Source organism: Lagenorhynchus albirostris, chromosome 15 (genome assembly GCF_949774975.1).
Source record: "Lagenorhynchus albirostris chromosome 15, mLagAlb1.1, whole genome shotgun sequence".
Lineage (NCBI taxonomy): Eukaryota > Metazoa > Chordata > Mammalia > Artiodactyla > Delphinidae > Lagenorhynchus > Lagenorhynchus albirostris.
This window is the reverse complement of record NC_083109.1, coordinates 37,909,762-37,922,113: the sequence shown is the minus strand read 5'-3', so window position 1 is coordinate 37,922,113 and position 12,352 is coordinate 37,909,762. Positions and strand designations below refer to the sequence as shown.

General features: G+C 41.4%; 1 long non-coding RNA gene across 1 annotated transcript; it reads right to left on the bottom strand.

The window, feature by feature from the left end:
- Positions 1 to 325: 325 nt before the first annotated feature.
- Positions 326 to 5,994, bottom strand: LOC132505338 (uncharacterized). Its single transcript, XR_009535370.1, has 3 exons — positions 5,860 to 5,994; positions 4,926 to 5,034; positions 326 to 630 (listed from the first exon to the last, which is right to left on the bottom strand). It is a non-coding gene; the product is annotated as an uncharacterized LOC132505338 (long non-coding RNA).
- Between the last annotated feature and the right edge of the window lie 6,358 nt (positions 5,995 to 12,352).

Sequence of the window (12,352 nt, the reverse complement as noted above, 5' to 3'; positions counted from 1 at the left end):
TGGCTCTGAGCCCCACCACCCATAGCCCATCACCCCCTGCCCATTCCAAATCTCTCCCCAGGTCATTGGTTCAGAAACAGAGTAGATCATGAGGGCTGTCTTAAGCAAAGCAATGAAGTCACATTCAGGTCCAGCTTTAACTCAGGCCGCGAGGAACTGGAGAAGAGTAACATTTCAAGTATCAAGAACAAAGCAACAAAAGAGGAGATGGGCACACTGAGCTCCAAACTTCAAACCTTAGACCAAGCCACGATTCCAAAACAGCCTCAAACTGGGGCACAACAAAACATTATGTAACCAGAAAGCTCCTTTATTTATTCCATTGGCAAACATTTCCTGCTTGGTTTTGTATAAACATGGGTGCAGAATTTCCTAGCAGTCGTATCTTCTGTCGGGCCAGCTAGCATTACCCTGTTTGGTTCGGAGGGTTGACCTCATTGTTTCAGCAGCTCTCTTCTCCCCCTCACACCAGACACTTTGGTGAACTGGCTCCATGAAGGGATGGAGGTTTAGGTTAAATGCTTCTGGCTTAACAACACAATCAGACTGAGTTGTCCCAAAGTAGCATCAGCAACATGAAAGAAACCCTTCTGCCCGAGGACGTGGAGCTCAAGGAGTCGCTCAGCTTTTCTGAAAGGTGAAAAGAAGGCCAAGATGCATGAGGGCTTAACCCAGGTGGGGTTGGTCTTGGTAAGACCACGTGTACATGAGAGAACTTGGCATGTTCCAGGAGCTCTTCTAAGAACTTCACACAGTTTAAATCATTCCATGCACACCCACAATCCTATAAGAGACACACTATCTCATAAGCACACCTTAGAGATGTCGTGGGTTCAGTTCCAGACCACCATAATAAAGCAAATATCACAACAAAGTGAGTCACACAAATCTTTTAGTTTCCCAGGGATGTAAAAGTTATGTTTACACTATATGTAGCCTATTAAGTGTGCAATAGCATCATGTCTAGAAAAATGAACATACCTTCCTTAAAAAATACCTTATTGCTAAAAAATGCTAGCCATCCACTGAGGCTTCGTTGAGTCATAGTAGTAACATCAAAGATCACTGGTCACAGAAAGAGAAAAACAAATATCGTATCATAGCTCTTTTATGTGGAATCTAGAAAAATTATACAGATGAACTTATTTGCAAAGCAGAAATAGAGACACAGACGTAAAGAGTGACATATATACACTACCAAATGTAAAATAGATAGCTAGTGGGAAGCAGCCGCATAGCACAGGGAGATCAGCTCGGTGCTTTGTGACCACTTAGAGGGGTGGGATAGGGAGGGTGGGAGGGAGAAGAAAAAGGGAGGAGATATGGGGATATGTATAGCTGATTCACTTTGTTATAAAGCAGAAACTAACACATCATTGTAAAGCAATTATACTCCAATAAAGATGTTAAAAAAGAAAAAAAAAGAATGGACATATGGAAATGAAGGGGAGAGGGGGGAATGAATTGGGAGAATGGGATTGACATATATACACTACAATGTATAAAATAGATAACTAATGAGAACCTACTGTATAGCACAGGGAACTCTACTCAATGCTCTGTGGTGACCTAAATGGGAAGGAAATCCAAAAAAGAGGGGATATATGTATACGTATAGCTGATTCACTTTCCTGTACAGCAGAAACCAACACAACATTGTAAAGCAACTATACTCCAATAAAAATTAATTTAAAAGAAAGATCGCTGATCACAGATCACCATGACAAGTAGAATGATAATGAACAGCTTTAAAATATTGTGAGGATTATCAAAATGTGACACAAAGACACGAAGTGAGCAAATGCTGTTGGAAAAGTGGTGCCAATAGACTTGCTCGACGCAGAGTTGCCACAAACCTTCAATTTGTAAAAAACGTAGCATCTGCGAGATGCACTAAAATGAAGCACAATAAAAAGAGGTATACCTTTATTTGCATTTTACAGATGAGGAGAGTGAGGCACAGGGATCAAGATGACAAGGCTGGGCTTCCCTGGTGGCGCAGTGGTTGAGAGTCTGCCTGCCGTTGCAGGGTACATGGGTTCGTGCCCCGGTCCGGGAAGATCCCACGTGCCATGGAGTGGCTGGGCCCGTGAGCCATGGCCGCTGAGCCTGCGTGTCCGGAGCCTGTGCTCCGCAACGGGAGAGGCCACAGCAGTGAGAGGCCCATATACCACAAAAAAAAAAAAAAAAATAGATGACAAGGCTAATAAACAGCAGAGCCCATATTCAAATCCAGACAGGTAAGCTCTGGACTCTGCGGTCTTATCCACTTGCTACACCACACCACTCGAAATACAGTTTCCAGGAAAAATAAAGTGGAACAGATTTGAATGTGTCTCCCATGCACCCCAGCTCCCTGCCTTAGCCAACATGTTCCTTGCACACAATAAACATATATTGAGAGACACCATGTCCTGGGCTATGTCCTAGGAATTCCGAGCTAAATAGGCCATGGATCCTGTTCTCTAAACCGGTACATTTACCACTAGCCACATTTAACAAGATTAAATTAAATTTAATTTAATTTAAATTTATTTCCTCCACCGCACTAGCCATATTTCAGATATTGAATAGCCACACGTGGCTAATGGCTAGTGTATTGGACAATGTAGATACAGAACATTTCCATCATTGCAGGAAGTTCTATTAGAGAGCAATGTTCTAGACTTTGCTACTCAAAGAGTGTTCCCTAGACCTGCAGCATCAACATCACCCAGGATATTGCTGGAAATGCAGAGTCTCAGCCCTGCCTCAGCCCTACTTGAACAGAATCTTCATTTTAACAAGATTCCTAGGAGACTCATGTGTACCTTAGACTTTGAGAAGCACTTCAGTCTAGAAAGTTTTTTCTGCCCTACTACTGGAACTTAGATGAACTAAGACTGGAAACTCAATTGAATGCAGGAGCCAGAGTGTTCTCAGAAGCTCACAGCAAAAGGGTCCTGATGGGAATTGCTATCATCATGGCCCTTGGAATAGAAAATAGCACACTTGGAGCTTATGTCAAGGAAGGGGCAATAGGCTGTTTGGGGGCAGTGGTGGAGGTGGGCGAGAAGAGGGCTGAGATAGCAAAGCTGTACATAAACATAAATATCAATGACAGTCAGCAATAATAATCATAAGCAACATTATTGAATGTGTACTATGGGCTCAATACTTGTGGTCGACATGGAAATGCACCACACAGACCCCTCTTCAGGAAGGGCTTGCTGTCCAGCTGCAGGGTATGCATTCTGCACACAGCCTCCAGCTGTCAGCTCCTTCAGGGCCTGCCTCAGTCACAGGGTCCCCAAGCCCAAACACACCCCTTTTTGGGCAGCCCACATCAAATGAATGGTCTAGAAAGAAATTTGAAGGCTTGATCATCTTGACCCAACTCAGGAGAGCTCTGGAAGGCTGTTCTAGCTTAGGGCTCATGCCTGGTTGGCTGAGGCTTTGTCACAGTTTCCACAGATTGATTTCTTCTTTTTCCCAATCCTTAATAAACATCTTGCATCCCAAACACTGTACCAGTGTCCACTTCCAAGACTCCAAGAAATATTCATTCATAAGAGTCAATAGTTATAGTAAGTACTGAGATCCAATCTGTTCATCTGATAAAAGTCTCATTTTATTTTTAAAAAGAAGAAATGAGAGAAAAGATGGAGGAAGGAAGGAAGGAAGGAAGGAAGGAAGGAAATTAATGGCAGTTAAATACTTCCTGAGATTCACAACACACCACCATAGGTCCCAAGAAAATCAAATTTGTGACACTTTGGGACCATTATGAAAGTAGTAGCCAGTGGCCAAGTGAGCACCAGCCTGGATGAGGAAGAGAGAAATAGAAACATCTCCCCTCTGCTCTCATACTGCTAAGTCTTTCAGGTTCTACAAGAGGAGTGCAAGAAGTAGGGCATAAAGGAGAGACTCAGGGCAAGTTGGAACATGAATCTCAGTAAGGTCTAACTGGGTTTCCAGAAGTTTCTTTGTTTCTTTCAACTTATGGAACCATCTGTTTATAAGAAGTAATAGTAAGGAATACTATTGATCTTTTACTATGTGACAAGCAAGTGTGCTAAGAGCTATATGTGTATTATATCAATTATCACTCAAACAACACTAGGTTCGTGAGGCAGATATTATTGGTGAATAAATACTCATTCTGCCTGCCTCTTTCCATGGGAAAAGCATAATTACCCAGCCCTCCAATGTTGAACTTGGCCCTATGACTTATTTGACCAATGAAATATGAATTAATGCAAGTGGAGGCTCTGAGTGGGATTGTTCAATGGTTTGGCTCCCTCTCTTATGCTCCTAACATCCCCCTCTCAGAACTACTTCCTTTTCAGCCTGGTATCTGTGAAGTAGAACTGAACCCACCTTTCAGCCTAGAACAAGCTGCATAGTTGACCTACAGACTCTTGAGGAAGAAAATAATATTTCTGGTCATAAACCACTGAGACTGCAGAGGGAGCTGTTTGTTACGCAGCACTATTGTAGTAAAAGCTAACTAATACAGACATGGTCTGTACTTATTTTTAGATGAGGAAATTCAGGTACAGAAAAGTTAAGTGACTTGACCAAGTTCACACAGATAAATTAGTGGAGAAGCTGAAATTTAAACCAAGCAATAAAACTCAAACAGCATTGTTAATCCCTGCTTTATAAGGCATATTCAATGTTAGAGATAAATACTGTGATGTCATTCTATTTGAAATGTTAAGAGATCTTTGAATTCCACCTCCAACCAAGATTCATTTATTTTATTTCCTAGGTCTTTTTAAGCATTCTTAGATGGTAGTGTCTATGAATAGGCCCAACATTTACATATGATTACTATGAATATTGTAACCAAAGAAATGACAATAAAATGTCCAATCGTTGGTTCAAGATATATGCACATTATTTCCATTTTCATAAGATAGTGAGTTATTATTGAAAATTACCTGATTTTCTTATCAATGGAAAACTGAGGGCAATTCCAACAGCAAAAGGATTGAGGAACAGGTTAGAACAGGCATATCTCTAAGCCTGTGCGCTTTAAGAGATGTAAGCCTTTAAGAGAAAAAAATATAAATGAGGAATGGTAACTTGCATTTAATTACACTTTTAATTGAAATAATTAATTATATGTTTTCTTTTCAATTTTAAAAAATAGGGATCACAAAAATCTTACCCCTTATTACTTCATACTCACGATCAAATTTTCCTACATAATACTGAAATGTATACAATTAAGTCAAATGATTTATGTCAAACCTCCCCCACCCCACCCTTTTTTTTTTTTTCATTTACTGAATTTAGACCACAAGAAATTCTTGAACCTTCCTGGGAAATTTCAAGACCCCAACAGATCTTCCACACACACCCTTCCTCAGAACAACTCCATCCATCATCCCCTGCCACTGCGGCTGCTTTCACAGCCCTTAGAGAAGATAAACTTGTGACCCAAGCTGGGAAGTTGGGACTGACTCACGCTGAGAAATGGAGCAGTGTAGAGGGCATCTGGTACTTTAATTTATTCCTTCAGACTTCCCACTGCCCTTACCAGAAGCTTATTGCCACAGTCCTTCGGACTCTTTCAACTCAAACCCTTTATACACCTCGCTAGAGATGCATAACTATAAAAGTTCCACACCATTAGTTCAGATTCTTTCCAGACCCTTTCAGAAGGTCTGCCCTAAAGACAGTGACATGCAGTAAATGACCTCAAAAGGAACATGCCACAAAATACTTACTGGAAAGATGATCTAGGATGGAAGAGGCATAACAAGGAAACGCATTTTAAGATTCTGCCTCTAATTGTCTGAAATCCATTTTACCTCTTTTAGCCTATGAATGCCAGAAACAAAATGGCGATACCAATATTGTTCCCATTACCTCCATGCTGGAAGAACAAATTGCTCTTTTGTGGCTCTCCAGAGGGTCTTCCATAAGTGGCTTCCAAAAGACATCTGAAAAGGGAAGAAAGCATATTACAGCTGCAAAGTAAAATAAAGTGCCTACCAGTTTTATATACTCAATACGAAGTCTGCTGTAAGCCCAGCCCTGCGCAAGGCATGATGGGAAGTGAACAGTAATGATGAAGCCCTCATCCCTTCCTTCAAGAGGCTCACAAACCGGGTATTTGTTCAGCAAATAACTGTGTGCAACAAGATTAAGATATGTCCCTGTCCCTGAGAAAGAATACAAGAGCAAATCCATTAATTACCCTGATTTCTGGGACTTTACTCACAGTCTGTAAGGGGAGAGAAAACTGACACTAAATAATTCTAGTAAATAAAACAGGAAGTGATACATGCCTAGGAGGGACTCAGTGGACAATACGGAGTTGAGGAGAATGGAAATTACTTAGAGGTAAGGGGGGAATTGATTGAGGAAGACTTTGAGTGGGTCTTTTTCTTTTTTTAATTGATTTTTATTGGTGTAGTGTTGATTTACAGTGTTGTGTTAGTTTCAGGTGTACAGCAAAGTGAATCAATTATACATATACATACACCTACTCTTTTTTTAGATTCTATTCCCATATAGGTCATTACAGAGTACTGAGTAGAGTTCCCTGTGTGAGTCTTAAAAGACAGGATTTGGACATATGCAGATGGAAGGAGGGTAAACTAAACAGAAGAGAATTCTATTCATATGAGCAGAGGATACAAAGTGGGGAAACAGAGTATATGGAAATAACAGTTCCCTTTCACTCAACTGTTGGGGACATAGTGGACACAAATGGGAAATAAGATGGAAAAGTAAGCTGGGAGGAGATTTCAGAGGACCATGACTAGGAGGCTCAGAAAACTGGCATTTATTCAAAATCTCTTCTGCTGAGTTCTGGGTGTTAGGAATACAGAATGGGCAATGATCCGGGATACTCTCCTGGTGTGACCAGACCAGACTGCTTTTGTCTAGTTGACCTACTAGACTTCCTGGACAAGATTTCATTCGGGAGACCACATACAAAACCACTACTGTCAGCAAATTCAATCTGTGCAAGGATTAAAGATGGTCAGGTGAGTCAGAAGATCAGATGCCAAAAGATGAATCTGGTAGCAGCAGCGTGTATGATGGATTCAAGGGAGGGGAGTGTCAACTTGGGAAGATGGATTAAGACGTTATTGCAGCATTCCCAGGTAGAGGTACTGGGGGCCTAAACTTAAGCCCAGCAGTGTGGGAGAGGAGACTGGGCACTTACCAGTAGTACAAAGAGGTCAACCTTCTGGGCCTTGGAAGCAAGCAGAATACAAAGGGAAGTCAAGGGTTTTGAGCCTGGAAGATAAGATGCTGTTGCAGAAATAGGGGGCACAGAACAGAAGACAGGTTTGGAAATTAAAAAGCCAAGTTAGGGAAATAGTATTAAGATTGAGGTTCTGGCGAGATTTCCAGAGGGCAAATAACTTGGTGGGAATGTCTTGCAAGCAGTTGAGGAAAAAATCTCTCTGGATAAACACACACATAAGAGATGAGCACATGAAACAGTTAATCGTATACAGGAGGGTATTTTTTTAATTAAGCGTAAATGTTTATTACATGCCAGACTCTGTTTAACTATTTGCTTCCCAAATATGTCAGGTGCACAAGATTTGGCCCTGGACCCTTTGTTCTTCCTGCTGCTTATTCTCCTACTCAGAGATCTCATTTACTATCAGCTTGAAAAATCCACATTCCATATTTGTCTCCAGCCCTATAGCTCCAGCTGCCTGCTAAAGACAGCCACCTGACATGGGCATCCCAACCCAATCAAGGCAAGGATAGGCTCATCCCCTTCTCTCCCCTTTAACTGGTGTTTCCTCCAAATCTCCCTATTTCTTTGAACAGGGACTTCAAATTGTGGTGCCTCAGACCTCCCCATGCTCATGACACAGTCATCCTAGAAGAGCACTTTATAACATGATGTGCCCCTGCTCAAAGCCTTCGGGCTCCCTAATGTGGACAGAATAAAAGCCAAGGTTCTCAACCAAGGTTTCAAGTCCATCCCCGGGTCCATCCCAAATTACCTTTCCAATTGAAGTTCCCACTGTCTCTCTGCCCAAACCCCCTCCAAGGAGACATCCTGCATGTGACTCTCAAGCATGCTCACCTTGATGCCTTCCCACCATCTCAAGGAGATTGGCAATCCTTCCTTCTGCCAGGCATTATTCTGCCCCAGTTTTTTCTTCATCTGACCCATCCCATCCCCTGAGCCTTGGAAAAAGTCCCATCTGGTCCTGAACATCTTGTCCATTCCAGGCTAGAGGCGGTGCTTCCTCTACACTCACTAAAAAGCCAGATGGCATTTGCATAGCTATTTCCCCATATGGGATATGGGGTTATAACAGTACCTATATGATAGGATCATAAGTAAATAAATGCTCAATAAATCATTATTATGATCATTGTTATTATACGTTAGACATTGGGCTAGGCATTTAGGGATCTAAGTTGGAGTAAGATACAGTCCCTGACCTCAGGAGCTCAAAATCCACTGGGGGAGAAAATGGATTGGGGAGGGAAAAATGCAAGGAAAAAGGATGCTTTTTCACTCTCTTGTCTAATTATCTTTTCTAGCATGTAAGTCATGACTCTTCTACATGATTGTAAGCCTTGGAGAAAGTAAATTTAATATTTTCTTGAACAGCTGTTTGGACAATGTATCTTATTTCTTGTGTGTGTGTGTGTTTTACTTCGTCCAGGAGACTGTGCACTAAATAATTATATTTTCACAGGATAAACATTTTAGTTCCAAGAATCAGGGATTTTTACTCATCTGACAACACTTCGGATTAATAGCCCAATATTTAGCATCTTCCACCGAGAGCTCCTCAACCTTAGGCATGCACACACACATACACAGACACACACACATTCACAGACACACACACAAACGACGCTCATCCCTAACTGGCCAATGTATATGTACTCAGTGACTTGAAAAAAGCACTGGAGCTAGAGGAAGAAGAAGAAGGAGGAAGCAGAGGAGGAGGGGGAAGGGAAAAACAGAAAAGAGATAAGAAAGGGGAAAAAAAGAAATTCCATCTTCAGCTCACCTGTACAATAGGAATTGAGTATCTTAATTACCCTTGCCAAGCATCAGCCTACTCATCTGTAAAATGTGTGCACTAGATTGTGGCTCCCAAGTCCTAGTTGATTATAAGACTCTCATCTAGGGAGATCTGTTAAAATTCCTTTTCCTAGGCTCCACTCTGGACCTGCTAAATTAGAACTTCCAGGGGAGGCGCCTGAAACTCTCTACCTTTAAAAAAAGCACTCCGGGCGATTACAACGATCAGTCAAGTTTAGGAATCCCTTTTCCAATTCTGATTCTCTTCACATTAAAAGACACACTCCTCCAAGGAGCTTCTGATACCCCGGAGTCGGGATCTGAGGCAGAGAGATCTTTACAGTTCTAAGAGAAAGGCTGTAATAAGGGACCGAGTCTCCTCCCTCCCTGTTTTGTCCACAGAAACACCTTCTTTTCATTTCCCAACTATGGTTTCTGATCAACATAAAAACGTTTTAACCATTTATGATTCTTTCACAAGACAGCTAAGAGCAAAGAAAACACTTTGATTATTCTGATACCCCTTAAGGACTTAAAGAAAGCTTTGAACATGTGACACGAAATCTCCCTCATCAGATAATTTTGTTGCAGTGGCTGAATTCGATTTGAATCAGATGCATATCTCCAATTGTTTCACTTACTCTACTGTGTTATTTTTAAATCGTATTGAATCCCCCCTGTTTACATAAAGATACATTTAGGGAATTATACTCAGCTTCACTGGCTTTGATCAAGCCTCTTCCATAAAATGCCACTTTGCTGGGGCTTTCACTCAATCACCTTAAGAGGAAACTTCTTTCCACTCTCCCAGGGGAGCTCCAGGGCTCTGCTTTGCAAACTTTAGAGTACACGTTTTTCTAGAAGAGCAAAACCACCTACAAGAGCTTCATAGGCAGAAAAGTTTCTAAGCTAATTCCCTGGAAATGTCTACACTCATTAAAAACAACCATGCGCTCCCATATATGATTGGGTACCTATATTCAAGCAGATAAAACCACCCTAATTCTCTAGGAAACTAACGTTCAAAAAAGAAAGATGTTGTGTTTCTTTCTCCCAAGTTGTAGCACAGGAAACATGATCCCAAGCAGCCCCACTTTTTGGTTAAGGGCTCTATGGAAACTGAATGCCTGGCTGCATCTTTTGTGAGCTATGTGGAGTTAAGCAAGGTACTCATGCTTTTTGTATCTCGGTTTCCCTGTCTGAAAAATAATAAGAATAGTGCCTACTTTTAAGGGGTTACTATGAAGTTTAAATTAGATAGTATATAAAAGGATGAAAATAAATCCTGCCACATGGTAAATACCCCATGAGCACTAGCTATTATTTCTTTTTCCAGAGATTTAGCATTTGTGACAATGTAAGTAAAAAGATTCCTTATGCCCCACCTGTCCCATCACCTCGGCAGCAGTACACTGTCTTCCTGAATGTTTGGGTTTTGTCTATATTAAGAAGCCTGTTCAACCAGGTAAACACCTGCCCTGGCCAATAGACACTTCTATCTTCTTCCTCATTAAGTCTTGAAAGAGTTCCCCCATTCTTGGATGGTTGTCACTCTTCACTGAAGGACACAACTTTGTTTGCTCTGTTTCCTATAGCCTATGTCCCAAGTGCTCTATGCCATTGTGAAGTCATCTCTAATAACATCTGTACACCAAGTCAGAACACCTTTGCGTCAGCTTGTCCTCTACCGCTGCCATTTTAGAGGTGACAGATGCAAAAAATTGACCTCAGTTGACCTCAGTAGCTTGCATCCAGTAGACACCCAACAAATACTTGAGTAATTAAAATCGTCCCTCTTAATCCTCCCCCACTAAGGCACTCAGACTGTATAGCACGGTACTCTAAAAAATTGTCTATCTATCTAAGACTGTTTTAAAAGGGTGAAGGAGGTGGAGAGGAAGGAAGAGAAGATTAGGGTTGTGGATGTTTTGCCATGAAAAGCCAGGGACTCATATCTCTTGGAAGAGAAGACATCAGGATAAAATGGTGGGCACTTAAATAGAATTCCATCTATTCTATGCCCAGGTTCAAGCCATTATTTGATGTAGATGAGAAAGCATAGAACCTCAAGCCATTTCCAGGAAAATGACAGGAGAAGAAATACCCAGGGTGCTAGAGGAGTTACTTAACAGGGGAGATCGACAAGTCAAGTGGTCAAGTACATGTAAATAGTCCAGGGGTTCCCTGAACCAGACAGTCTTGAACAACATCAGCTCCTTGGCCACTGGCCCTCATATAGCTCATTTCCTACTGAGCAAGATGGCCCTGCATTCAACAAGGGAAAACCAAATCATGCAGAAAGCCAGTTTACCGGCAAAGCTTCCAGAAAGGAAGACATTTATCAGTAAGATAAGAAAACCTAAAATTTCATTGATTTAAAATTGAGGGTGTTGGGCTTCCCTGGTGGCGCAGTGGTTGAGAGTCCGCCTGCCAATGCAGGGGACACGGGTTCGTGCCCCGGTCCGGGAAGATCCCACATGCCGCGGAGCAGCTGGGCCCGTGAGCCATGGCTGCTGAGCCTGCGCGTCTGGAGCCTGTGCTCTGCAACGGGAGAGGCCACAACACTGAGAGGCCCACGTACGGCAAAAAAAAAAAAAAAAAAATTGAGGGTGTTGAGAGTAGGACGAATTTTACTAAAACACGTGATTTGAAAGGATGATCTTGATTTACTTCAGAACCGTGCATAATTAAGCTAAGATTGTAAGTTACTTTCCCTCAAGTGTTGAAAAATAGAAAAACACTATTAGTGAAACATAATGTTCAAAGTACATGGCAAAGAGTTGGCTCTTTATAAAATTTTTATTACATCCTGTTTATTGGGACACTAAAAACTCATCCTGTTCCCAAAGCTAACATCATGGTCAGAATTCTGATATTCATAAGAAATGTAATGAACCTTCAATATTTAGTTTATATCTAGAGGATGGGGAGAATGAATAGCTCTACACAGGAAAAATAATATGAATTATTCAGAAGAAAATTCTCCATAATAGCTTAATCTTCTCTGTTTCCACATATTTGTAACTGATATAGCTTCAGGAAGTAAAGAAGTTACACCCATCCTAGTTTTAACTGAAAAGGCCCATGGCATTCTGGGAGTAGTCTCTTTTTATCAGTGTTACTCTGGGGAACACAACAGCTCCTGGGTAATACCAGTCATTGGGAGATCAACCAAATTGCTAATTCTCTACCCCAAGGAAGTTGTCTAATTAATGTAAAAATCTCCAATGTAACACATTCCATCATCCTAAGGTTATAAAAAAAAAAGAGATAGCTTGCTTGCTTTTATTTATTTATTTATTGAGGGAGAGAAAGTTTATTAGCATCACAGGGTGCCGT